The sequence below is a fragment of the Zosterops lateralis genome (assembly GCF_965231275.1).
Source record: "Zosterops lateralis genome assembly, chromosome: 14".
Classification (NCBI taxonomy): Eukaryota; Metazoa; Chordata; class Aves; order Passeriformes; family Zosteropidae; genus Zosterops; species Zosterops lateralis.
This window is the reverse complement of record NC_139774.1, coordinates 18,650,276-18,678,013: the sequence shown is the minus strand read 5'-3', so window position 1 is coordinate 18,678,013 and position 27,738 is coordinate 18,650,276. Positions and strand designations below refer to the sequence as shown.

Below are 27,738 nucleotides of genomic sequence, written 5' to 3'. Positions count from 1 at the left end.
AAAGAGCCACAATTTCTGGAAAAACAAAATGCAACTCAGCAAAAGACAGCAATTCCATTGACAAATGCATGGAGGAGGAGGAGGAGGAGGATGACACCAGGAACACAAACCAGCTGAAAGCAACGATTTATTGGAAAGGGCTGGAAATCAAATGGACAGTCTCTGGTCATGCTCAGGCATTTCTCCAGGAGTCAGAGAGAAAAGTGGGAACCCTGCACTGGGATAAGGCCTTCCTGTGGCTTCACTTCCTACTGGCTCTCTCCTTTTTTGCCAACTACCTGCAAGAGGAAAAACAGCAGGAATAAAGTTTCAAACAGGAGGTCCTTGGTTCAGGCAGACTGAAGTGCAGCTCCCAGGGAGCGAGTCCAGGCTGGGCCCAGGGGAGCTCCGGGAATCTGGGATTGCCCGTGGAATTAAAGGGCTGGAAAAGCAGGACCCACCTGCTGGGTTTAGTGCTGGGACACAGCAAGGCCTCGGCTCAGGGGCAGCAGTTAGAGCCGGGACCGCAGGAGAACGCCCCAAAGCCGGGTTAAACATCCTGCGTGACATGCAGCACGCTCCAGGAGAAACTCGGGTGGGAGAAGCCCCCGGATGCTCCACGTTCCTTGCCTTTAGCTGCTTTGCCTCCCTCAGAATGCTGACCTCGCCGTGCAGCTCCTACAAAATAGGAGGACCTATGGGAATCATTCACTGGTGGATCTCTAGTTATTAAGAAACAAAATGTGTCCAAGCTCTACTGCAAAGCAGCAGCTCCGAGGAGACACAGGGATTTATTCCAGAGGGGACACAAGTACTTCACAGCTTTTAATACATAAATGAATAGGAGCAGAAATTTTGCGTTTATTTTAGGTCTGATGATGTCCACAGTTGCACAAGCATGGAGGGGCCGTAATCACATTCCTATGTTATTTAGGATATTTTGAATGGCAATATATAACAAACCAATATGTCTCATAATCTGCTATTCAAAGGAAACTAATCATAAGCCGATAACGTGCAGTTTGGGGTCTATCTGTAATTTACCACACTTTTGGTTAAATTACAGCTCCTGACTGTAAAACCCCTGAGAAATCACAATTTTAATCAATTACACCTCAAAATAAAAGAATTGTGATACATAATGGCATTAAAAATTATATTCTTGCATATATAACGCAGACCTTTATCAAATACCAAAAGGTATAGAAAATCTATTTGGTAATTGCTTTGATGTCTCCTGTGAATACAGCAAATTACAAGACCCTCCTGTCGCTAAAATAAGATTTGAATGTATCCACTTTCTGGAGTGTATATTGGACAAGAACAAATATTTGCAAAGGTCCGGTTTCACTTCGAACTTCTTCCAAGCAGTTGTCTCCTGCCTGATGCAGATATTTTAGTATTTTGTTGATGGATTATGATATGGATTAAGACAACAGCACACTTCTTGGTCTTTTCAGCTACGTACTGAAAAATTACCTACACAAGAAATGAAAAGCCTTACCCGAATGAATTTACCTCTCGGACAGAAGTTACAGCAATCATCTGCCTGCCTTTGACGACAGTAGCTTCTCTCTGAGAACTTCTGCCCAGTGTTGAAATGTTTCTGGTAGATCTTCAAGCATTCCCCATCTGAGGCTTTTCTCCTCCACAGAAATCCTGCAGAAAGGAAAGCTAAACCAGAAAAGTTGTTTGTAAGAGATTCAAACAAGTCACACCTAGATATATAACAGCAGGAGAAGGAAGCAAAAGTTTTGGGTGGGTGGTCTGACAAATATTGAAAAGAAACAAATTGTTTTTCTAACACAGTAGGCCCATGAAAGCAGAACTGGCTGAAGGACCCAGGGGTTTCTTACCAAGGCACAGCAAGGTGGTACTACCTGCCTAGAGAAAATTCATAATAATCCCCTAAAAATTACAGAAAAACAACATTTTCTTTAAAATAAAAATACAACCACACCATTAAATTATCACATTGGCAATATTCACAGGTTTTCAAGTATTACACTCGAGTTGACTTAATACATTTTTCGGAGCATGCACAAATAAATATTCAGAATTCCCAAGTACCTTTCCCTGCCTTGGCAGATTCTCCTCAGAAGCAGCCAGGACTTGGAGATACTGTAATTGCTAAGACACTTAAAAAAAAAAAAATTTGAATTCCAGCCTTTGACATCACTTTATCTGGCAGGAGGGCAGTAGGATTCCTATTTGCTCAAACAGGATTCAGCCCTTCCTGCTGAGATGCCCCCAGAAAGCTGGCTCAGAATCACCAGTGAAGGTCAGAGCTGTTGGTGAAGCTGTTTTCCACTGTGTTATCTGATTGCTTCAACATCATTTCCCCGTATTCACCAATTTCCCTCTTGTGCATGAAATCAATGCATCAATTTACTTCCTGACTCCCAAAGCTCATTCTGCTTTTCATTTAAAGAAAAAGAGAGTGAAAATCAATCCAAAATGGTTCCACAGCTGCTGAATTATTCTCTGCCTCGTGTCTTTACCGATGCTGAGGGGCACCATCATGCAGCTGCTTCTAGGAACTGGACTTCACCTCACCGAGTGGGTGGCGAGGGAGGCTCCGTCCGTCCCTGGATACGAACGCTGCGGGAAAAGGAAAGACCTCAGCGGCCCGGCCCCGGCCGAGCCCGGCAGCCCCCCCGGCCCTTCCTGCCCCGCTCCCCCTCAGAGGAGAGGGGCTGCGCGCCCCGGCCCACGGTCCCCTCCCTACCTGCAGCCGGGCTCGGCGGGCTCGGGCCGGGCTCGCCTCGGTTCGGCTCCACCCGGCGCGGTTCGGCCGCGCTCGGCCAAGCGGCGCTCGGCTCCGCTCGCTCCGCAGCCCCGGCCGCAGGCGAGGGCTCGGTGTGTGCGGCGGGAGCGGCGGGCGCGGAGCGGAGCGGGGCCGGCGGGCGCCGGAGCCGTCCGGAGGCCTCTCGGGCGGGCGCGACCCCGGGAGGGCGGCGGCATCTCGCCTCCGGCGGGCCGCACGACGGGCCGGTGTCCGCGGCACCGCCCGGCCGGGCTCCAGCGGGCCCGGGCTCTCCGCCTCAGCCGGGGGCACCGGGGACGGGCGGCGGCCGGCCGTGAGGAGCGAGGCGCTTTTGTCCCTCCCACACATCTCCAGCCTTCAGCTTGGGAGCTCTGGGCCCCTCCCTCATACACCGATTCTCCAATTGGTGGAGAGCCGCCGCAGTGACTGCTGCGCTGGCCTGAAGCTTGAGATCCCGCAGCCGCTGCTGCTGCTGCTGCTTCAGCCTTGCCGCGTGCACCGTGCAGCCCCATCTCCTCCTCCTCCTCCTCTTTCTCCCGATCCTCCTCCCTGGGATGTGGGCAGACCCAGAGGGTAAGTGGGAGCCCTGGCTCACCTCAACCGTTCTCATCCCCCGCCCCGTCACAGGACCCCACAAGTTCACTCAGGGGAGGCACGGCCAGGCCACTGGGCCGTATGGGGGAGCAGATAATTCCCAGCATCAGAGGGTGACCTCCCACCATGCACCAGCCAAGCATGCTTTGTCCCTGCCCACCCTCTCTCTTCCTGCCTCCAGCTCAGGACTTCTGTCCCACCAGCTCCAACACAGAGCCTTGGGCACACGGGTAGAAGAAACAAGAGTGGTGCCAAAAGAGGCCTTGAGGCTTGAGTTTGCCTGCAAGATGTCCTCCCCCTGCAGGGAGCCCATGGGTGCCAGGCAAATCTGAGATCCACAGGGTGCTGAGGGCCCCTTAGAGCAGCCCCTAATTTATTAGGGAGCTGCATCTGCTAAACGGTGTTTCAGGCACTGCTGTCACACAGAGATTTTTACCACAAGCCCGTGAGACTTTATGCTTCCAGGGCAGGCAGCATCAGCCACAGAAAGGCAGGATTGATCTCTGGGCTGGGCTGGTGTTCTGGCCCTATCAGGGAGCCCCAAGCCTGGACAAAAATGCTCTTTCCTATCAAGCATCCTCTATCCTGCGTACCATGTCCAGGTCTTTGGCAGACACAGGTCCTGGCACAGGTGCTTCTCCTGGGGGGAACCATCACCCCAAATAAGCAGCAAGGGTGCTGTTCTCGCAGTCAGACAGCAGCTCCAGCTGGGAGGGAGGGGATAAAATGGCTAAAATCTGCAGCAGACAACCATTGTTGAAAGTAAAACAGAGAATCAAAAAGAGCGTGAAGTCAAACAAGAAAGCAACTCTGAGGAGGGTGAAGAGCATAGAATCATAGAAGCACAGAATGATTTTGGGGTGAAAAGGACCTTTAAAGGCCATTCAGTCCAAGCCCTCTGCCATGGGCAGGGACACCTTCCCTGCTGAGAGCTCCAAAAAACCTGGCCTTGAACATTTCCAGGGATGGGGCTCCACCATACGTTTGGGTAACATATGGCAGTGTTTATCTATCCCTCACACAGAAAATTAATTTCTTACTATCTGATCTGAATCCCATGTTCCCCTGCCAGCACCTCCATTTGCCATTTCCCCTTTAGCACCTCCAGTCATCTCCTTCCTGCACCCTTTCCTGTCTCCATCCTCCCTCCTAGCAGAGTTGCAGGTTATCCAGTAGCTCCTGAGTGGCCTCTTTGCCAACATCGGGTCTGCTGAGGTGTCATGCGTGGCACTCGTAGGGGACATATGCATCTTACCAGTGCATCCTGCCCACTGGAGCATCTGCTTCCACTGGCCCCGGGCCAGCCAGGCTGCAGCTGAAGGTGATGGGGAAAAGATCACGTCCCAGTACAAAATCGGTTTGTGCAATATCATCCAATTTGTGCACGCCACAGTTCAGCAGACAGAAGAGCAGTGTGAGTAGAGGAAAGAGCCCTGCCAGAGCCCTCCTCCTCAGCAGGATGGCATCTGATGTCTCATCGGGTGCAAGAGCTCCTGAAACCCTGCAGCTGCTGGGGCATATGACTAGCAGGGTTGGGCAGGGCAGCAGACCAAAAATGCCCCTCAGAGCTCCTGCCATGTGGCACAAGGAACCCCTCTGCGTGTCAGAAAGCTGCCACCAAATTTCCTGGAACTGCAGGATTGACACAGCCAGAATCACGAAAGAGAAAACTGGGGGCAAATCTTTTGGAGGACAGAATTCTTTTTAAAGAAGCACCGCACACCAGTATCTACTCTATTCTTAAGAGGCTTCTGTAGGCTTGCAGGGTGTCTGGGGTCTCCTGAAGCATGGCGTGACCCCCTGCTGGCCATTGCACCCTGCTTTCCACTCCATCCCTGTATGTGCCATCAGCCAGACCCCAGTTCATGCCATCCATGTCCCACACACTCAGGGGACCTCTCCACTGGCTTTTCCCTTGACAGAGCCATTGCTGGTGCAGTTCTGTGCAGGTTCTGTGCTGCAGCCCAATACGACAAGGCAGGGCTTGCTGAATGTCAGTTGGGGTGGCAGAGACCTCGCTGATTTTGAGGTAGATAGACAGCACTGGGGGTCATGGCAGCCATCACAGGTGGCAGAGCTGATCAGCAAGAGCCTCAAGAAGCAGAGGTCAGAGTGCTCATGGAGCACTTTGTCTCCACGTGGATATGCAGAGCAACTTCCTCAGGCTGAAGAGGTATGGGATGGCAATTTTGGAGAGACAAGGTGAGCCCACCGTGACCCTGCAAGAGCTACCCCCACGCTGGGGCCCAGCCCTGCCCACAGAACTTGCCCCACGCTATTGCTCTCATTCCCCAGAGCTGCCTGTGGCCACGGTCTTTGCGCACAGCCCCAGGCTAGAGCGGCTGCTGCCTGTTTGCCACGCCAGCGGCTTCCACCCCAATCCCATCAGCGTGGCCTGGCTGCAGGACGGCCAGGAGGTGCCTCCGGGCCTGGCGTTTAACAGCAGCCCCATCCTGCCCAAGGCTGACCTCACCCACCAGCTCTGCAGTGTCCTGGCCGTGGCCCCCCGTGCTGGGCACAGCTGTGTCAGCCGTGTGAGCCACCAGAGCCTGGGCGCCCGCAGCCTTCTCATCCCGTGGGGTAGGTTCCATTCAGACATGGGGTGCAGGCTGCAGATGACAGCCACTGGCCCTGTGAGGGGCAGCACCTGATGGGCGCTGTCACCCTCACACAGTCGCCCTCTTCCCTCCCTGTCCCAGCAAAGCACAGCACATCCCCTACCATCAGCATCACCATTGCGGTGCTGCTTCTTGTGGCCACAGCCTCTGCTTGGGTATTTTGGTGGCAGAAGCACAGGTGAGCTCTCCCTCCCATCACCTGCGGTAAGATTTATGGGCATGTAGGTCAGTGCAGGGGTTGCAGCAGCAGCTCTGTAGGGGTTAAGCCCCTGAGTGCCATCATAGCTCACACATAGCCTTTGCAGGAAGGGTAATGAGGGTGCATGAGAGAGCCAAGAATTTATCATGTGAGGCCTGTTTGCCCACAGAGCAACAACTCTTCTACTCTCCCGTGGAGTCCCTGGAACCCCCATCCCCTCTCTAGATCACTGACCCCTGCCCTGCTCTTTGGACCACCCCCGTGCCCTTAGACCATTGGTTCCTGATCCCTATTTAGGCCCGTGCACAGCACATGGCCAGGTCTTTCTGTCCCTGAACCCTCTGGTGTGCTGGAACAAACCTTGCTGGAATTTATCATAACAACAGTCCCTTCTTGCCTCTCTTTGCTGAGCCTAGCCACGGCATGTGTGATGTGAGTCTGACTGCTTAGCCCGAATCCTCCGCGAGTGGCTTTTCCACAGGAGATGTTTATGGGGCTCTAGATAGCAGCTCCACCATGCAAAAAGCACACTGCTAGAGATCTTTGTCTCGGCTCCAGCTCTGCAACAATTCAGCTGATTTGAATATCATCACTAAGTCCACTCCAGAGTCAATATCCCAGCCGCACCGTCCTTTTCAGCTGCAGCCCTAGAGTCCCCATCCCTGCCCCACAGTCGCTATGCCAGCCCTTTCATCATTTCACCATGCACCTCTCAGTTCCTTTCTCAGCTCTGCGGTTTCTTTCCATTACCACTCACAATTGCAGCCCCACAGTGATTTCAGCAGCAGCCCTACAGTGGCTATCACAGGCCCAGACAATATCTGTGCAAACCTGGGATTTCTGGTGCAATCTTCCATTCCCCTTTTCAGGTCTAGTGATCCTGTTCCATTTTCAGTCACAATAGGCAGTGCAAACATCAATATCACAGGCCTACAGAGATTTCAGCGCACAAATCCTACAGTCTTTACACCCGTCCTATAGTTCCTATGCCATTAACAATGTCTATCCCACCCTCTGGTGATTTCAAGTGGAGTTCTAGAAAGCCCTTCCCAGCCCCAGTGGTTATAGCTCTTAACCCACAAGCTTTATTTCACGGCCAGCTGGGTTCTTCTTCATCCAGCCCTACGTGTGTGTTTCTCCACCTCCACAGCCTGAATCTTGTCCTGCTTTAAATAGGCAGGATCTTCATCTTGGCACCAGCCCGGTAACAATTCAGCTCTGAGCCCTACAGTGTCTATGCTCACCCTGCAGTCAATATCCCAGCCCCACTGTGATTTCAGCCCCAGCCCTTTAGTGCCACACCCAGAGCCAGGCAATATCCCAGCAGCGCCAGCTTCTAAGGAGCCATCTTAGAGCAATCCCTTTTTATCTGTACACCCCTCTCCTCCCAATTTCAGCCTCAAGACCCAGCCCCAACATCAATATCACAGGCCTACAATGATTTCAGCACAGCAATGATACAGGCTCTATGTCAGCCCTGGAGTGTCTATGGCCTTGGCAGTCTCTATGCCACCGCTGCAGCGATTTCAGCTGGAGCCCTGCAGAGTCCCCTTCCCAGCCCCAGTGATTTCAGCTCTCGACCCGCAAGCTTTCATTCAAGTCCAGCACAGTTCTTCCAGCTCTGCGTGCGTTTTTCTGCCTGTCTCTGCCAGGTGTAGCTGCTGCAGGTTGAGACAACAGGGTCCTTTTTTTGTCTCTAGTTGTGCGGTTTCAGCTTTAGCTCTAGAAATGGTATTCCACCTCCATCCCATTAATCTTTATTCCATTACCAACCCCTGGGCACATGTCCCATTTCACAGTCGCTTCCCAGGTCTACATTCACTATCCCCTTTGAACAGTGACTGCAATTGCAGCACTGCAGTGCCCAGTGATTTCAGCTTCAGTCCCACAAGCTTTATTTCACTGCCAGCTCTTCTATTCCACTTCTGTCTCCACATCTTCCCAGCAGTGGCACAAAATGCTGCTTCTGGTTCTCAGAGTATGATTTTTTTATTTTTGCTCTAGCTCTGTGTTGTTTCAGCTCAGCTCCTGTTCCCATATTCAAGCCTCACCCTGCTAATCCTTACTGCAGCAACAGCTCTCCAGTCCCTACCCCAGCCCTTACAGTGATTTCAGCTCCAGCCCGCAGTTCCCGTCCCGGCTCCATATTCCCCAGAGCAGCCCCCCAGGGGTTTTACCCCAAAGCCTACCATCTTTGTGTCTCCTCCAGCTCTGCTGTCTCAGCTCCAGCTCCTCAGCTTCCCACTGCCTGCAGCTAAAACTGCTACTGCTTCTCACTGCAGCCCGGGGCTGTTGATAAAGCCACAAGTCAGTCATTGTCATCACTTCAATGTCTTTAGGAGTTGTATCACCCACTCTCCTGGGTTCTCAACCTTGGGGACACTTGAAGCCCGAAGGCCAACATGTATCTCCCCCCTTCCCCTGGGTCTCAGCCCAGCACTTGTCCGAAAGCCCTCCAGCTCCCCCAGGCAGCACCAGGGGCTGGAAAGAGCCACTGGGCCCCTGCTCCCTCATCCCAAAAGGTGTCCACGGGTTGGTTCTCGGGGCCTGGAGCCCTCCGAGCCCCCACAGCCTCAGCCTCTGCTGGGTACCACGGGGCAAGGGCTGGTAACCCCCCCCAGCATCTCTTGCAGGCCCTGAGCTGCAGCTCCATCCCCTTCTCCCGTGGGGAGAACCCTCCAGCCCCAGCATTTCCACTGTTCCACACTGTTTTGGGCCTGCCTCTAGTGCCAAGGGCTTTATTCCACATCCTGGGGCTTTCTGTCTCTACTGGGCTCACAACTGCTGTTTCAGCCCTAGCCCTACAACCTTTACTGAATTAACATCAGATATTTAGGAAAAAAAAAAAAAAAAAAAAAAAAAAACCACGAGCCAAAAATAGTGCATTGAAACAAGGAAAATAATGAAAAGATGCAATAAATATGAAAAACATAGTTACTTCTAATAAAAGCAAAATAAAATAACAAAAAATGCAAAAAACGCTGCTTTATTTCTGACCCTTTAAACGCTGCTTTAAATCCAGAAACTACAGAAGCGCTTCTCCCCTGCCCCTGGTAGCCACAGCCGGTCCTCCTGCACCGCACCAGGCCCCGCACCAGGCCTCCGGCCGCCCTGGGTACGGCTGGCGCCACTGCCCCAGGACACCGCCGGCCCCCAGACACTGGCGCAGGCGGACGCGGGAGTCGCGTCCGTGCTCACCCTCGCTCCCCGGGCCGGCAGCTGCGGACATCCCGTCCCGGCGCAGCGGCGCTCCTCCCGGCCGACCGATCGCACAGCTCCAAACGCCGCTCCCCGTCCCGCCGCCGGACTGACGCCCCCGGCCCCTCAGGGCGCTATTTATGCCCCAGGGCCGGCCAGCTCAGCGAATCACAAGCGGAGGCAGCGCCGGTCCCGCCAATCCCTGTTGAGGAAGCGCCGGCCAGGTGAGCCCAACCAATCACAAGCGGAGGCAGCGCCGGCCCCGCCAATCCCAGCTCGGCTCCGCGAGCACCCTCCCCCCCCGCTGTCCCCTCACGGCCCCGCTCCCGCCAGGGCCGCCGGATCGGGGCCGGGGGGTTCGGGGCCCGGGCTGAGGGTGGGGCGGCGTTGTGGTCGCGATCGGGACCGGGAGCGCTCCGGGCGGCAGGATCCGCTCCTGCTCCGCCCGCAGCCGGCGCTGCGCCGGCGTCCTGCCGGGGCTCCGGGCACGAGAGGACGGCGGCGGCGATTTCCTGGTGCCGGCAGGGCTGTTGGGTGAGAGGATCTCAGTGTGAGAGAAGTGACCACCTGAAACACACAAACAATAAGGGATGCTCAGAGTTGCACCAGAAACACCACTGCCCTGGCCACACAAATATCAATTGTAGAAAACACAAACAGAAGTGCAGCAAAAAAGAGCCAACTCTTATTACTCCTAGTCCATTTTCCAAATATAATAAAAATAACCCCTTCTCCATTCCCCTCAAACTTCCAAAATATACACCCAAAACCCCCCCAACTTAAACACCTGCCTCTAACCAAACAAGCATAAACCCCACATCTTTTAAACTATATAAATTCACCAACCTAATGCATCAAAACCACAGAATTTTTAATCCTTAGTCAACACCATATACACCGATCCATCACTATATACAAAAACAAATCCTATTTTCTATTAATAAAATAACAAAAAAGTCTCAACTTTTAACTACAAAAAAACCCATAAAAACACCTAATTAAAAATAAAATAATGTCATTATAAGTAAGCAAAAACTTCAAACAAACTTCCTCCAAAATAAATATTTTAAGCGCCAAAAAACCTCACATACTTAAAGTAACTCCTTCAGAAACGCCTTCAGTACCTTTCAGACTGATTTTGAGAGCAAAGCAAGGAAAGAAAAAGCACGCAGCCTGTTTTAAGAAAACAGTGTTTACTCCTGTGCATTCCCTGTCCAGTGTGTTCAGCCCAAGCACAGACAGACTGCAGCACACAGATCTCCTTTGCTCTTAGTTAGTTTTAGCCAGCTAAAGCAAAGACTTCTTTTTCCCTTTTTCTTCTGACTGTTTAAACCCGCTGCAGACTGGAAAACCCAGAGAAGCACAACAAACAAACAAATCAATCCACAAAAATAAAAACAGCACAAATATACTCAAATTAACAGCACCAAAACCAGTTATTCCTGACTCAATAAACCCATAATTCCTCAAAACCATCAAAACAAACAGACCACCTATAAATACACACAAAACCAAAAGATCCATTAGACTACAAACAATATCCCCTAAGTTATCCAAAACTATAAAACATATACTGTAATCAAGCAGGCTAAAAAAACAAACCCCTACAACACCCCAAACAATAATGTCATTATAAATATTAAGAAACCCTAAAAAATGAACTACATCACACTGTCTCAAACCCACTAAAACAAACACTAGATGCTCACCATGATAAAAGCCACCACTAAATAAATAAAAACCTCCCCTATACCTCACACCACAGCCAATTACACCACTGTGAACCTTAGAAAACAAACCCTTGAAAAACATAATATCCCCCAAAAACAATTCAACAACAAAACTCAGTTCAAAAATACTCTGACCATGTGAACTATGAAACCAAACACGAAATAAATACACCACATGTCTCATCACACCACCTACAAACAGAATAAAGCTACACAATAAATCATTAAAAACCACCACACAGAAAAAACCCAGCTCTACCCAACCTGAATCCCTCCACACAACACACAAAACCCCAATAACACATTTCAGAAGTCTCTCAAAAAGAGCTACTTAAATTAATTCTACCTCAAATACAAACAAACCCACCCATAAAGTTATCTTCACTCAAAAACCAAATTATATATAATAAATAATACCAAAAAAGTCAAACAAAACACTACACACCACCTAAGAACATAATATTGAATAAAAAGCTATGTGGAAGTACCACTATTCATTAAAACTCCAGGTGAAAAGAAAATTCCTCCAGTTTAAACACAGACAGCAACAGAAGAAGAGTTTCTTCAATCAATTTGAACTCCTTTTGTCTCCATAACTCCTTTTTCTTCTGCGAGCACCAGGGAGGGATTGGTGAGACGAAGCTGAAAAGAAAAAAAACATTCCCCCAATAAACCCAAAGTGGCTTATCTGTTTAGCATAGAAGTTTGTCCCTTGTCGTCCCCAGAGGAAATGCTCCAAATCCAAATGCTCCTGCAGTCTCTTCATGAACCACGGCCAGAACTCAGGATAAATTCCTCATTCTTCACAGCTCGATATCGAATTGAGCTGATGCTCCCCTTTTAAACCGCCCCCGGCTGGAACCGGCCCCTCGTTATCCATCCCAGCTGCACCTGTGCCTGCCCTGTCCCCTCTACATTAATTCTAATTTACCGGTTTCTCCTCGCTGCCTTCCCCGGGAGCGCCCGGCACGGCTCCAGCGGCGACAGCGAGTGCTCCAGCTCCGGGCACAGCGCCAGCGTGTCCCGCCCGCCCGCCCGCCGGGGGATCGGCAGCGGCCCCGACACCGCCTTGAATGGCCCGCCGAGGAAGCGGCAGTGACGGCGGACACCGGCCCGGAACTGCCCCGGAACTGCCCCCGGCTCGTTCGGTTCGGCTGAGGGGGACGACGTTCGGGGAAAGCCGGCTGGGTTCAGCTGTTCGGGGAAACTCGGCTGGGTTCGGCTGTTCGGCGATTTCCGTCAGCCGTCGGCTCTTCTCGGCTGTTCGGCAACACTCGGTCATTTTCGTCCCTCCCTGGCTGTGTTCGGTGACGCCACGACTTACGTCACTTTCACCCCTCCCCACCGCCATCTTTAGAAGGTCAGGCGCAGCGAACCGCGCCGCCATCTTGGTTGTGGCACACTTAAGGACCCCATCAGTGTATACAACAGGCGCCTGACTAAAATGTCTCCCTTGAACCCGCCCGCGGCGCGGCTGAACCCACAGCGCGTGTCCCTACACCTGGAAACGCCGCAGAAAATTGTCCCCGAGCGGCGCCGTGGTCGGGATTTTTATGCAGGCACTAAGATAGACACACCACAGGTCCTCTCTGTTTCCCGCCCTTTTGGCCGCCATCTTTAGAAGGTCAAGCGCCGCGAGTTGCGCCGCCATCTTGGTTGTGGCATCCCCCCCAAATGTCCCCCTCGGCTGCTCGCAAAGGCGCCTGACCACATCGCCTGCCCGAACACTGCCCTGGCGCCGCTCAGCCCTCATCCCGTGCCCACGCACCTGCGTACGCCGCGGAAAAATCACTGTCGGGCGGCTCCGTGGTCCAGGTCGCGCGCAGGGAGCCGGCTGCCACGTGTCCGGGGGTCCTCGCATTTTTTCTCGCCTTTTTGGCCACGATCTTTCGGTCCTCGGGCGGCAAAAGTGCCCGTGAGCTCACAGCCCGGGGCTGCTACGGCGGAGAACTGCAGTACCGCTTTTTATCCACGAGATGGCAGCATTGCCTTACAGTTCACAGCCCGGGGCTGCTACGGGCACGGGGGAGAGCTGCAGTACCAAAATTTATCCACACGATGGCAGCATTGCCTCACAGTTCAGAGCCCGGTGCCAGTGAGGGGGGGCTGCAGTACCGCTCTGTGTCCACACGGTGGCAGCGCTGCCGCAGGGAGAGGAGGCAGAAAAGAACGTGGCCAAAATTCCCCTTCCAAACATCCCCGAAAATAAAGGCCCCAAAAGACCCCCAACCACAACAACTACGAGAACCCTGCCATCAACCAAGCCAAAACAAAAATAGCCTAAATTTTATGCTATATTTCCATATTTCTTCTAATTCTTATTAAGATATTTCTATTATCTCATGTATTTATCTAGTATAATTTATCTATTTATATAATCTACCTATTTATATTATTAAAATTTGTTTATTATATCATGTTCATTTTATTAGGTATATTTTACATACTATCATATATGGAACATGTAATAATAGTGTAACTAAAGATATTATTCTTAGATGTTATAGTTGTCTTTTTGTTATGTATATATTTATTTTTTTGTATTTTTATTTCTTTTGGTAGCATTTATTTCTTGATATTTTAAACTATATGACTTCATTAACCTAACAGATCAAAACCAGAGTTAATTAGAATTGAAAGACTGGTTTTCTAAGGGGTAAACACTTAATCTTTATTAAAATAAAAATACATTCTAATAAATAATATAAAAATAATTTTAAAATAATAATATAAAATGAAATAATTTTCTCTTTCTGCGTGCTTTTGGGGGGATTGTTTGTGGGGGCTTTGTTTTGGGGGTTTTTTTGTTTGCTTAGTTTTAGATTTCTTGGGTAATAAACAAGGAGGTTCAGAGAGTTATAAAATAAAATGTCTACTTAGTTTTATTGCTATCCCCTAACCCCTAACCCTAACACCTAACCCGCTACCCTGACCCTTGACCCCCTGACCCCCTGACCCTTGACCCCCTGACCCCCTGACCCTCTGACCCCCTGACCCCCTGACTCCTGACCCCCGGCCCCTGACCTTTGACCCCTGAACCTTGACCCCTGACCTATGTCCCCTGACCTTTGACCTATGTCCCCTGACCTTTGACCTTTGACCTATGACCCCTGACATTTGACCTTTGACCTATGACCTATGACCCCTGACCTTTGACCTATGACCTTTGACCCCTGACCTTTGACCTTTGACCTATGACCCCCGACCTTTGACCTATGACCCCTGACCTTTGACATATGACCTTTGACCTTTTGACCTATGACCTTTGACCTATGACCCCTGACCTTTGACCCCTGACCTTTGACCTTTGACCTTTGACCTATGACCTCTGACCTTTGACCTATGACCCCTGACCTTTGACCTATGACCTTTGACCTATGACCCCTGACCTTTGACCTTTGACCTATGACCTATGACCTTTGACCTTTGACCTTTGACCTTTGACCTTTGACCTATGACCCCTGACCTTTGACCTATGACCCCTGACCTTTGACCTATGACCTCTGACCTATGACCTTTGACCTTTGACCTTTGACCTATGACCCCTGACCTTTGACCTATGACCCCTGACCTTTGACCTTTGACCTATGACCCCTGACCTTTGACCTATGACCTTTGACCTATGACCTTTGACCTATGACCCCTGACCTTTGACCTTTGACCTATGACCCTTGACCTTTGACCTATGACCTTTGACCTATGACCTGTGACCTTTGACCTTTGACCTGTGACCTTTGACCTATGACCTCTGACCTTTGACCCATGACCTTTGACCCATGACCTTTGACCTATGACCTCTGACCTATGACCCCTGACCTTTGACCTTTGACCTATGACCTTTGACCTTTGACCTTTGACCTATGACCTTTGACCCATGACCCCTGACCTTTGACCTTTGACCTATGACCCTTGACCTTTGACCTATGACCTTTGACCTATGACCCCTGACCTTTGACCTTTGACCTTTGACCTATGACCCTTGACCTTTGACCTATGACCTTTGACCTATGACCCCTGACCTTTGACCTATGACCTTTGACCTATGACCCCTGACCTTTGACCCCTGACCTTTGACCTTTGACCTTTGACCTATGACCCCTGACCTTTGACCTATGACCTTTGACCTATGACCCCTGACCTTTGACCCCTGACCTTTGACCTTTGACCTTTGACCTATGACCCTTGACCTTTGACCTATGACCTTTGACCTATGACCCCTGACCTTTGACCTATGACCCTTGACCTTTGACCTATGACCTTTGACCTATGACCCCTGACCTTTGACCTATGACCTTTGACCTATGACCCCCTGACCTTTGACCCCTGACCTTTGACCTTTGACCTTTGACCTATGACCCCTGACCTTTGACCTATGACCTCTGACCTATGACCCCTGACCTTTGACCTATGACCTTTGACCTATGACCCCTGACCTTTGACCTCTGACCTTTGACCTATGACCCCTGACCTTTGACCTATGACCTCTGACCTATGACCCCTGACCTTTGACCTATGACCTTTGACCTTTGACCTATGACCCTTGACCCCTGACCTTTGACCCTTGACCCCTGACATATGACCTTTGAACTATAACCCCTGACTTACAACCTTTAACCTATGACCCCCTGACCCCCGGCCTTTGACCCTCTGACCTTTGACCGTAATGCATTCTGAACCCTAAAATCAACCCCACATGTAACCCTATATGTAAATGTAACCCTGCATAATTAATTGGGTGGTTTGAATATTTAATTAGATCACCAGCATAATTAATTGAGTGATTTGCATATGTGTAGGTAATTAATTAGGTTATTTGCATAGGGTGATTAATTATTCAACTGGCTAATTGGGTCATTAGTGGTCCAGGTGGGAGTGGGGGGTGTGGTGATTAAGCAGTCATCTATAATCAGCTGCTCCCAGCTGGAGGACTAATTAGGGGGGCATACATTATGTATACCCTGTGTATAGGGGGGCTATAGGGTGTATATATAAATTAAAAAGAGTAAAAATAATAAGTCTGGTGCAGTGGTAGGAATTTTCATGCGGCCAGGGACCAAATATTTTTATTTATTTAAAGTTTTTTTTAGTATTTGTTCCCTGGCCGCATGAAAATTCCTACCACTGCACCAGAGTTAGAAATAAAGTTAAACTTTATTTCTAACTTTAAATTACAAAGAAAGAGAAAGAGAGAAAGAGAGAAAAAACAGAGAGAGAGAACGAAACAGACAGAGAAACAAAGCAAAAAAGAGTCAGAGCAACAGAGAAACACAGTGAGTTAGAGCGAAAGAGAGACTTGGAGAGAAACAGAGTTGTTAGAGTGGAAGTAAAAGAGAAACAGCATTAGAGTGAAACTGAGACAGAGTGAGCGTGAGAGAAACAGAGAAACAGACAGAGACTGAAAGAGAAACAGAGTTACACTGAAATAGAGTTACAGCGAAACACAGGGAAAGAGAAACAGAGCTAGAGAGAAACACAGAATGAAAGCAAAAGAGAAACAGCTAGAAATAGAACAACAGAGGAAAATAAAGAGTTAAGAGAGAAAGAAGCAGAGTGAGAGAGAAAAGGAAATAGCATGAAGATATAGAGAGGAAAATAAATAGACTTACCTGGAAGTAGGGAAATAGAGTGAAGGAAAGCAAGAAATAGAGTGAGAGAAAATGACTCAATGACACCAAATAAAGACAGGAGCCAAAGGGGGGCAGAGGGGGCAGGAGGGAATCTTAATTAAGGTGGATTCAACTACTATTGAATGAACATTTTTATTTACACTTCAGCAAAACACATGGAAACAACACATACAAATGCAAGTACAGATACAACCCATAGACACGCTGACAAAAGTACAGCTTCGTACAGAGCAAAACATGGAAACACGGCAGCAAATGCAAATACAGAACAATACAGGGAACCGCAAGCCAAATACACATTGAGACAATAGAACAGTTTTTCTGCTTCTGAAACATCCATTATATCTCATTTTATTGGTACAGAAAATGCAAAACAAAAGCAGCAGATGTAAAATAGAACAGTCATCCACCACACGCACCTCCTTCAACTTGCACACAAACCCACCCTCGCTCTCACCTCAAAGCACCTCCCAACAACCCCCAATCATCAACACACACTCGCAGCACTCCTCGGGAACGTGGTTCCCGGGAGCCTCAACACAAACCGGCCTGCCTGACGAAAACCCCGGTCCCTAGGCCGTCGGCACCCAAACTTTGGCGATGAACATCGCCTCGCAGACCGGCCGGGACCGAGGAAAAAAAAACCCAGCCGGGGGGGAAAATTAAAAAAACCCCCCCAGCTGGGGATTTTTTATTCTAAATTTAAAATGTGTTGAAAAACCTGAAAGGCAAAAGTCACGCACACAAGGTTAGAACCAGTCAAACCAGTCAGCACACACACAGGCAAACACAAGCAAACACAGACAACTCTCATATACACACAGTCACTCTTCAGCGTACATGGTAGATTCCAGGAAACTTGTAGCATCAGCAAGCACAGAGATGCTAATCCTCCTCAGGGACCTGGAAGACAACAAGAGGTGGTCAACAAGGGCTTATCTGACAGCAAGTTATCCCCACTCCAGGCCCATATCTCCTATGCCCAAAACTCCACAGAAAAGAGGTGAACTGTGAAGTTTTACAACTGTTCTACCTCACTAAGACTACGTGCCAGGGCAGGGCAGCTCACACATAAGTGGCATAAGATAGCCTGATACAACATAGACACATACAATAGGATACAGCATAAGCCAGCATAGTCACATACAACATATTTAGATACAATGTAGGCACATACAATATAAACCAACATAGTGAGATGCAATAGACTCAGATACAATGTAGGCACACACAATATAAGCCGACACTGAGAGACGCAATATTGGCGCATTCAACGTTGGCACATACAACGTGAGCAGAGACAGGTAGAATACAAGTGCTGACTTCAGATAACTCTGAAAGATACTGCAGGCACGTGAGGGGAATCTAATACCCTCCTTATAAAAGTCCAAGAGAATGGCATCTGAAAAGGCGGCGCTACCGAAGCTGAGAATGAAAACGGATGAAAACGCTCAAGTGTCCGTGTGCCGGCCTCAAAAAGTCAAAATGTAACGAGGCCGGAATAAGGATGATCCGGGAAAGTACGCGAGGAGAATACGGCCGATGTGGGCCGGAATGATGCAGATAAAACGTCTGGATGTAACAAAGGCCTATCACACAGAAGACAAGGGACACAAACAACACAATGCAGACGCAGACAACACAGCAGACACAACTTGAAACTGCCAGGCAGCTTCACCTTATGGACCCAAGACTCCTAGCACAAGATGAGCCACAGGCTGATGACACCAAAAGAAAGAAAGCTTTAAGGCAATAGCACGTGATGATGAAACGGAACTCCTTACAAGAACTAGCGCCTAAGTTGTTAATACGATGCTCGAGAAGCTGGGTAGGCCAAGAGAAGGAAGCGATGACTGCCGGGGGACCGTGGCGATAGCTCTGGACCCGAAGGCGACATCCTTGGGTGAAAACGTCCACGAGGATGTTGAGACCCAAAGACAGATGACGGCGCAAAACACGCGAGAACGCGGAACTGCCCTGCCCGGCAAAGCCTCCGGTGAGGCCGAGGTGAAACCCTCTCCCGTTACTTCCGAGGGGCCCGTCCCACTAGGGCCCTCTCCTCTAAGCTGACTTTGAATTGCCTCCTTTTGCAAAGCTTTTTCCCCTTCACCCAAACACCAGCCCAAACACTTATCTTTCACAAGATGAGCGGACAAAAATCCATCTTCAATGGAAAAGAACACATCCACTTCAGTGCTGCCATATCCAGTCTTGGGCTCTGCACCTCATGGTACCTAAGACAACAAAACAGAAAATGTGACAATTGCCTGACAGAAAAAGTAATCCCCAGGCCTCCCCTGCACCGCTACCCCGGCTCACCTCAGATCATCATTTGACTCCTGAGGCTGCCCGGAGGGTACCTGCAAAAGGAAAAGGCACATATTTAGCGTGCTGTTACACACCGCTCACCTGAGTCATCCTGTCAAAATGTCAACTCACCTGCTTGCCCCTCTTCCCTGGTATGCGTAGGGCCGCAGCAGCTCCCACAAAGAAACAAGGCAAAAAGCAGGCTGAGTTACTGTGAAAACACAATTGCTCCAGTCTGACAGAACTCTGAAACATGTATATCTTAAACTTGTACCCACCAAGCTGCTGGGATCCAGGACTGGAACACCTTGCAAGTGGACCACCTAAAAAAAAAAAACCAAAAAAACTCAACAGTGTATGCTTAGAGTTGCACCAGAAATTGAGACCTGAGCAACAACTGCTTCCATCCACCAGTCAACACTCACCCTGTCTGCTTCACCTGGAGTGCCAATATCATATGTTATCTCCTAAAAATAAAGACAAAGAACAATGAAATACACCTCAACGTCAAGTTACTGCTGGTAATACTGTGCATGGGGAGAATGAGACCTAAAAGAAAAAAAGGCACCACAGTGTTCACAGCTTTCTCCATTCAGGTTTTTTAATTTTGCAGAAAATACAGAGGTTTTTTACTAACTGCACTCTCAATTATATCCAGACATCCAATGGACATGGAGGTCATTTTTCTACTCAGGGTAAGAAAGAGAATGGAGGAAAAAAAAAAAAAAAAAAAAAACAACCCCAAAGAAAACATAAGTTAATGGTTTCTGTGTAGAAGTCCACCGGAAGGGTGGTCAGTGCTCAGAGAATGGGAGTCTCCTGGAAAACAGAGAATGCTTGGTCTTTTTTCATGCTATCCTTTATCTTTTTCATATTAAAGCATGGCACAAATGAATTTAGTGTTCTTTGATGTCAGTCTTTTCCTGGTTTTTCTCTCCTTTAGGGTCAAACTTCCACATACTCTGGGTAAGAAATAGTATTTAAAAAAGGAACAAAGAAAACATGAAAAAATAAAAATTAAAAAAAACTGAATAAAAATAAAAAGTTTTTAAAAATTAAAAATACAAAAAATAAAAACATGGAAATAAAATAAAAATCTAAAAAAAAATCTAAAAGTAATGTTAAAAAAAGTTAAAAATAAAAAATAAATATAAAATCTTTTAAAGAACACAAAACAACAGCTGGACTGGGATGAGGCCTTCCAGGGGCTTTGCTTCCTACTGGCTCCATCCTTTTTTACCAACTACCTGCAAGACGAAAAACAACAGGGATAAAGTTTCAAACAGGATGTCCTTGGTTGAGGCACTTCAAAATAAGATTTTTAACAAAAAGTCAGCCAAAAAAAGAGAGTCTGAAAATCAAGATATAAGCCTCACAGCTATTTAAAAACAAAACAAAACAAAAAAGCTGTCACTGGTGTGCATAACTTGCCAGCCCCTCATGGTTTGAAGTCCTTAGCATTTATTTTTACCAAGTTGACAACTAAAGCCTTGTAGAAAGGTTAAAAACAAAATCCTGGACAAAACCAGGCATTTTCCCAAGCCCCCTCAGTGTGGAGCTGTGTCAGCCCCAAGTGTTTGGTCCCCCAGCCCAGCCCAGAGCAGGCTCGAGCTGCTCCCCAGGGGGGGTTACCAAGGGACTCACTTGTTTGGAGCTGTAAATGCAGGTGCCCTGCACTGGAGTGCCAATAAATGTGAAATATGGGACTCTCATCATCAACAGTGACTGACCTTCCCTGGGGAGCCCCCTCACCCAGGATGGGGCACTCTGCCATGGATTTAATCCATCTGCATCTGAAAGGAAGTCAGGACAAAAGTCAAAGTGCTGCAAGATAACTTGACAGCTCCAGACAATTTATGTCAATCCAGGAATACCCTCTACAGCCCAACTACACCCCACATGACAAATTTCAAGCCCCCAGGACTTGTCCCATTCCCCCTACACCCAGACTGAGCAACAAGGCAGAGCAGCTCCAGGCCAAACACACCAACACCCGTGACACAGGACAAAAGGGGGGACACAACAGGGACAGAAATATCTCAGCAAGAAGAATGACCCTGAGGGCCGAGAGAACTCGCAATGAGATGACCGAGGTCAGACCCATGGGGAGCTGACCAGGCTCAGAGAACCCTGCAGGAAGAAGATGCCAACGAGATCACTCATCCCAAGAAACACAGGGATGGATGCCTGAGAATCCTATGGTCAGAATCCTCCACTCAGCTGTGCACTTTTAGAAGACCTAATCTGCCAGAATGGATCACAGCAGTGCACAGCTGTGGATACAGCTCAGAACAAGACCTGGAAAGGCATCAGAGTGGATGGTTGTGAAGAGAGATGGATAAGGCACCAGCCTGGATGGTTGTGAAGAGAGATGGATCCTGATGTGTCTGAGCACCCGAGTCAAGGGTTTGATGCCTGGCCTGGTATCAGCACCAGGAACAGGGAGATGTTAAGAATGATGCCTGGGGTTTCTAACAGATCCCTCAAAGGGATAACACAACAGACACAGAGCGCACAACAGACAAGTGACACGACCTTGCCCTGGGACTGCTCTGCCCTGCACACCTCAGCACTGGGATCAAAAATGAGACTTTTCCCTTTACACAGCCTAAGGGGTCACATCTTGGACATCCCCATCTCCAAACCTGATTTAAAAACCCCTCCTGGTGACCCCTGAACCCACACCCCACTTTCATCCCCTCTGTGGCTCCCAGCCCTCCACTTATCTCTCAGACATCTGGAGATGCAAATCCACGTCAGGTACAAAAAAAGGCCACCTCTCCCTCAGGGAAATTCCTGCTGTCACTGGGCTGTTATCTCACACTCAGCTACAATAAAGGAAAGCAAATGTGACCGTGTGATCTCAGCAGCACATTGGCCAAAAACCAGCAATTCTGCTACTCACCACCTCCTAAGCACACCCAGGTCCTCGGGCCCTGTGCTCCAGCTCTGCTCAGACACCAACACTGCGGGGTGTGCCTGGGTTAAGAGCAGACAAGGTGATGTGGCACTGCTGAAACTTGAGCAGAGCCTCCCTCCTCCTCCCTGACACACCTCAACTCCTCGGCTGTTACCAAAGCCCACCTGGATGGCCCCTTCAAATGGAGAAGGTCAAGGCTTCACCATAGAGTCCTGTAATGCTCCCACTGTCTGGTTGGTGAGGGGAGCTCGGCATCGTGTGAGTGGAACACCTAAAACACACAGCACTGGACGCTCAGCGTTCCACCAGCAAGTGAGGCTTGAGCAATAGTAACTGCCTCTGTCCACTGATCACTGCTCACCTCGTACACTTCACCTTGACTGCAGAGACCCAGCTTTGCCTCCTAAAAATAAAGACAAAGAGCAGTGCTGTAACATGGCCACCATTTACACTCCCCTGCAAACACAAACAGTGACTGACCTTCTCAGGGGAGCCCCCTCACATAGGATGGGGTGCTCTGCCATGGATGTAATCCATCTGCATCTGAAACAAAGTCAGGACAAAAGTCAAAGTGCTGCAGGATCACTTGACAGCTCCAGACACTTTGTGTCACCCTCACTGTTTTTACTCCTGAGGGGTCCATCCCACAAGGGCTCTCTCCTCTCTCAGGTAACTTTAAATTGCCTCCTGGCACTGAAAAGGTTTTTTCCCTTCTCCCAACCACCAGCCCCAGCAACTTAACTTTTGAATATGAGTGGACAAAATCCATCCTGGGCAGAAATGAACGTGTTGGCTCCGTGGATTTGAAGACGTTCTCTCAGTGCTGCCATATCCAAACTCCAGCTGTGCACCTCCTCACACTACCTGGAACCACAGAACAGAAAATGTGACTATTTCACTCCAGAAGAGTCACCCCCGGCGCTCCTCTGCACCCCTGTCCCGGCCCCCCCTCAGATCTTCCCCCCACTCCAGAGGCTGCCCAGAGTGAACCCAGCAAAAGGAAAAGGGACACACTGAGCACAGCACTCACCTCTGGGCCACCTGCCCAAGTGCCAACGCACCCACTCCCTCTATTCCCTGGCACACCTGGGGCAGCAGCAGCAGCACCTGCAAAGAAACAAAAAAGGAAAAATTATGCTGAGTTACTATGAAACAGCAACCTCCCTGCTCTGCCTGAAGCACAGCACAAGTGAACCTTGATGTTGCACCCATCTACCCTCCTCTGGCATCCTGGGCCAGCACATCTGCCAAGGAAACCACCCAAAATAAATAAATAAATAAAACCAGTGAATGCTTAGAGTAGAACCAGAAGTGAGACTTCAGCAAAAGCAACTGCTTCTGTCCACCATCACTGCTCACCTCATCCACTTCACCTTGACTGCAGAGATCCAGCCTTACCTCCTAAAAACAAAGACAAAGAACAGTGCTGTAACATGGCCACCATTTACACCTCCCCTGCAAACGCAAACAGTGACTGACCTTCTCAGGGGAGCCCCCTCACCCGGGATGGGGCACTCTGCCATGGATTGAATCCATCTGCATCTGAAACAAAGTCAGGACAAGAGTCAAAGTGCTGCAGGAGGACTCGACAGCTCCAGACACTTTGTGTCAATCCAGGAATACCCTCTACAGCCCAACTACACCCCACATGACAAATTACAAGTACCCAAGACTTGTCCCATTCCCCCTACACCCAGACTGAGCAACAAGGCAGAGCAGCTCCAGGACAAACACACCAACCCCTGTGACACAGGACAGGACAAAAGGGGGGACACAACAGGGACAGAAATATCTCAGCAAGAAGAATGACCCTGAGGACCGAGAGAACTCGCAATGAGATGACCGAGGTAAGACCCATGGGGAGCTGACCAGGCTCAGAGAACCCTGCAGGAAGAAGATGCCAACGGGATCACTGATCCCAAGAAAAGCAGAGATGGATGCCTGAGAATCCTAAGGTCAGAATCATCTACCTGTCTCTGCATTCTGACAAGACCTAATCCACCTGAATGGATCACAGCAGTGCACAGCTGTGGATACAGCTCAGAACAAGACCTGGAAAGGCATCAGACTGGACACTTGTGAAGAGAGATGGATCCTGATGTGTGTCTGAGCTCCTGAGTCAAAGTTCAATGATATCAGTGCCTGGCCAAGGAACAAGGAGATGTTAAGAACAATGCCTGGGGTCTCCAAAAGACCCCTTGAAAGGTTAAGGCAAAAGACACACAAAACAAAACACACAAAAGACACAGAGTGCACAACAGACAAGTGACACGACGTGCCCTGGGACTGCTCTGCCCTGCACACCTCAGCACTGTGAGACCTTCCCTTCACGTGCCCTAAAGGGGTCACAGCTTGGACATCCCCATCTCCAAACCTGACCCAAAAATCCCTCCCGGTGACTCCCAACCCACACCCCACTTTCACCCCCTCTGTGGCTTTGAGCCCTTCACTTATCTCTGGGATGTCCAGGGATGAGAATCCACATCAGGGGCCAAGGAAGGCTGTCTCTGCCTCTGGGAAATTCCTGCTGTCTCAGTCAGGTGCCATAAAGAAAACCAAACATCCACGGATGATCTCAGCAGGGCTGTTGGGTGAGAGAATCTCAGTGTGAGACAAGTGACCACCTGAAACACACAAACAATAAGGGATGCTCAGAGTTGCACCAGAAACACCACTGCCCTGACCACACAAACATATCAATTTTAGAAAACACAAACAAAAGTCCAGCAAAAAAAAGCCAACTCTTATTATTCCTAGTCCATCTTCCAAATATAAAAAAAATAACCCCTATATCCATTCTCCTCAAAAAACCTCCAAAATACGTACTCAGAACCCCCCAACTTAAAGACCTGCCTCTAACCAAAGAAGCATAAAACCCACATCTTTTAAACTATAAAAACTCATTAAGCTAACACATCAAAACCACAGAATTTTAGATCCTTAATCAACACCAGCACACCATATACACCAATCCCATCTCTACATACCAAATCAAAACCCATTTTCTATTACTAACATAACAAAAAATTCACAACCTTTAACTGCAATAAAAACTAAAAACACCCAATTAGAAATAAAATAATTTCATTATAACTAAGCAAAAACTTCAAACAAACTTCCCCCAAAATAAACATTTTATCCACCAAAAAAACCTCAAACATTTAAAATAACTACTTCAAAAATGCCTTCTGTACATTCCAGACTGATTTTGGGAGCAAAGCAAGGAAAGAAAAAGCACGCAGCCTGTTTTAAGAAAACAGTGTTTACTCCTGTGCATTCCCTGTCCAGTGTATTCAGCCCAAGCACAGACAGACTGCAGCACACAGATCTCCTTTGCTCTTAGTTAGTTTTAGCCAGCTAAAGAAAAGCCTTTTTTTTTCCCTTTTTCTTCTGACTGTTTAAACCTGCTGCAGACTGAAAAACCCAGAGAAGCACAACAATAAACAAATCAATCAACAAAAATAAAAATAGCACAAATACGCTTAAACTAACAGCACCAAAAAGAATTATTCCTAACTCAATGAACCCATAATTCCTCAAAACCATCAAAACAAACAGACCACCTATAAATACACACAAAACCAAAAGACCCATTAGACTACAAACAGTATCCCCTAAATTATCCAAAACTATAAAACATATACCATAGCCAAGCAGGCTAAATAAACAAACCCCAATAACACACAAAAAAATAATTTAATTGTAAATATTAAGAAACCCTAAAAAATTAACTACATCACACTGTCTCAAACCCACTAAAACAAACACTAGATGCTCCCTATGATAAAAGCCACCTGACTTATTTATTTATTTTTTATTTTATTTTATTTCTTAAACAAATAAACCTTCCCCTATACCTCACACCACAGCCTATTACACCACTGTAAACCTTACAAAATAAACCCTGGAAAAACACAATATCCCCCCAAAAACAATTCAACAACGAAACTCAGTTCAAAAATACTCTGACCATGTGAACTATGAATTCTAACATGAATTAAATACACCACACATCCCTCACCATACACCACCTACGAACAGAATAAAGCCACACAATAAATCACTAAAAACCACCAAACAGAAAAAAACAGCCCTACCCAACCTGAATCCCTCCATACAATACACAAAACCCCAATAACACATTTCAGAAGTCCCTCAAAAAGAGCTACTTAAATCATTTCTACCTCAAATACAAACAAACCCAACCATAAAGTTACCGTCACTCAAAAACCAAATTATATATAACAAATAATACTCCAAAAAGTCACACAAAATACTACATATCCCCTAAGTACATAATATTAAATAAAAGCCACACAAAAGTGCCACTATTCATTAAAATTCCAGGTAAAGAGAAAACTCCCCCACTTTAAACACAGACAACAACAGAAAAGGAGTTTCTTCCATCAATTTGAACTCCTTTTGTCTCCATAACTCCTTTTTCTTCTGGGAGCACCGGGGAGGGATTGGTGAGACGAAGCTAAAAAGGTAAAAAGTCCCCCCAATAAACCCAAACTGGCTTATCTCTTTAGTATAGAAGTTTGTCCCTCGTCGCTTCCTGAAGTAAAACCCCAAATCCAAGTGCTCCTGCAGTCTCTTCATGAAGCAGAGCCACAACCTAAATACAAATTTCTCACTCCTCACAGCTTGATACCGAATTCAGCTGAGGCTCCCCTTTTAAATTTCCCCTGGCTGGAACCGCCCCCTCATTATCCATCACAGCTCCACCTGTGCTGCTCTGTCCTCCCTCACTGTTCCCAGCTCCACCTGGGGCTGCTCTCTCCCCTCCCCATCCTGTGGCATCTCTCACCTGCAGCTGCTGCCACTCCGAGGGTGAGGACAGAGGGGACTTGCTGTTCATTCCCGGGACGGTTCATTGTCTGCAGCTGACACGATGGGGCACCAGGCTTCCCTTGCTGTGGATAAGGACCCCTCTTCTCCTGCAGGTGCCCGAGGCTGGAACTGGGATTCCACCCCCGAAAGTCCATATGCCTGAGGTTCATAATTCCGAAGGAAATTCCCCAGAAATCGTTACCCTTCATTTACAAATATTCCTTTGGAATCACTCTTAACGTGTCCTTCTGTGGAAGCGTTTCAAACATTCATTGGAGAGTTCAGGAGCCGAGTTGGCTTGTTTATGACTTGGCTGACAAGCCCAGACAAAACCCAAACACCGAGAACCCCGGCCTGCCCCGTGAACTGCCCGGCTCCGCCCCCGGCTCCGCCCCCGGCTCCGCCCCCGGCTCCGCCCCCGGCTCCGCCCCCGGCTCCGCCCCCGGCTCCGCCCCCGGCTCCGCCCCCGGCTCCGCCCCCGGCTCCGCCCCCGGCTCCGCCCCCGGCTCCGCCCCCGGCTCCGCCCCCGGCTCCGCCCCCGGCTCCGCCCCCGGCTCCGCCCCCGGCTCCGCCCCCGGCTCCGCCCCCGGCTCCGCCCCCGGCTCCGCCCCCGGCTCCGCCCCCGGCTCCGCCCCCGGCTCCGCCCCCGGCTCCGCCCCCGGCTCCGCCCCCGGCTCCGCCCCCCGGCTCCGCCCCCCGGCTCCGCCCCCCGGCTCCGCCCCCCGGCTCCGCCCCCCGGCTCCGCCCCCCGGCTCCGCCCCCCGGCTCCGCCCCCCGGCTCCGCCCCCCGGCTCCGCCCCCCGGCTCCGCCCCCCGGCTCCGCCCCCCGGCTCCGCCCCCCGGCTCCGCCCCCCGGCTCCGCCCCCCCCCGGCTCCGCCCCCCCCCGGCTCCGCCCCCCCCCGGCTCCGCCCCCCCCCGGCTCCGCCCCCCCCCGGCTCCGCCCCTCCCCGGCTCCGCCCCCCCCG

At 49.4% G+C, this 27,738-nt stretch overlaps 2 long non-coding RNA genes across 2 annotated transcripts in view; both read right to left on the bottom strand.

Annotated features, from left to right (window-relative positions):
• Positions 1–22,002, bottom strand: part of LOC310914926 — a 31,370-nt gene extending 9,368 nt beyond the window's left edge. Inside the window, exons 1-2 of the long non-coding RNA XR_014591127.1 lie at positions 21,925–22,002; positions 21,742–21,847 (exon numbers count right to left, since the gene is read on the bottom strand). This is a non-coding gene — a long non-coding RNA (uncharacterized lncRNA). The remainder of the gene's footprint in view (positions 1–21,741; positions 21,848–21,924) is intronic.
• LOC310915300 lies at positions 479–2,944 on the bottom strand. The gene is made up of 4 exons (XR_014591160.1): positions 2,708–2,944; positions 2,536–2,580; positions 1,498–2,117; positions 479–657 (listed from the first exon to the last, which is right to left on the bottom strand). It is a non-coding gene; the product is annotated as an uncharacterized lncRNA (long non-coding RNA).
• Positions 22,003–27,738: the final 5,736 nt, after the last annotated feature.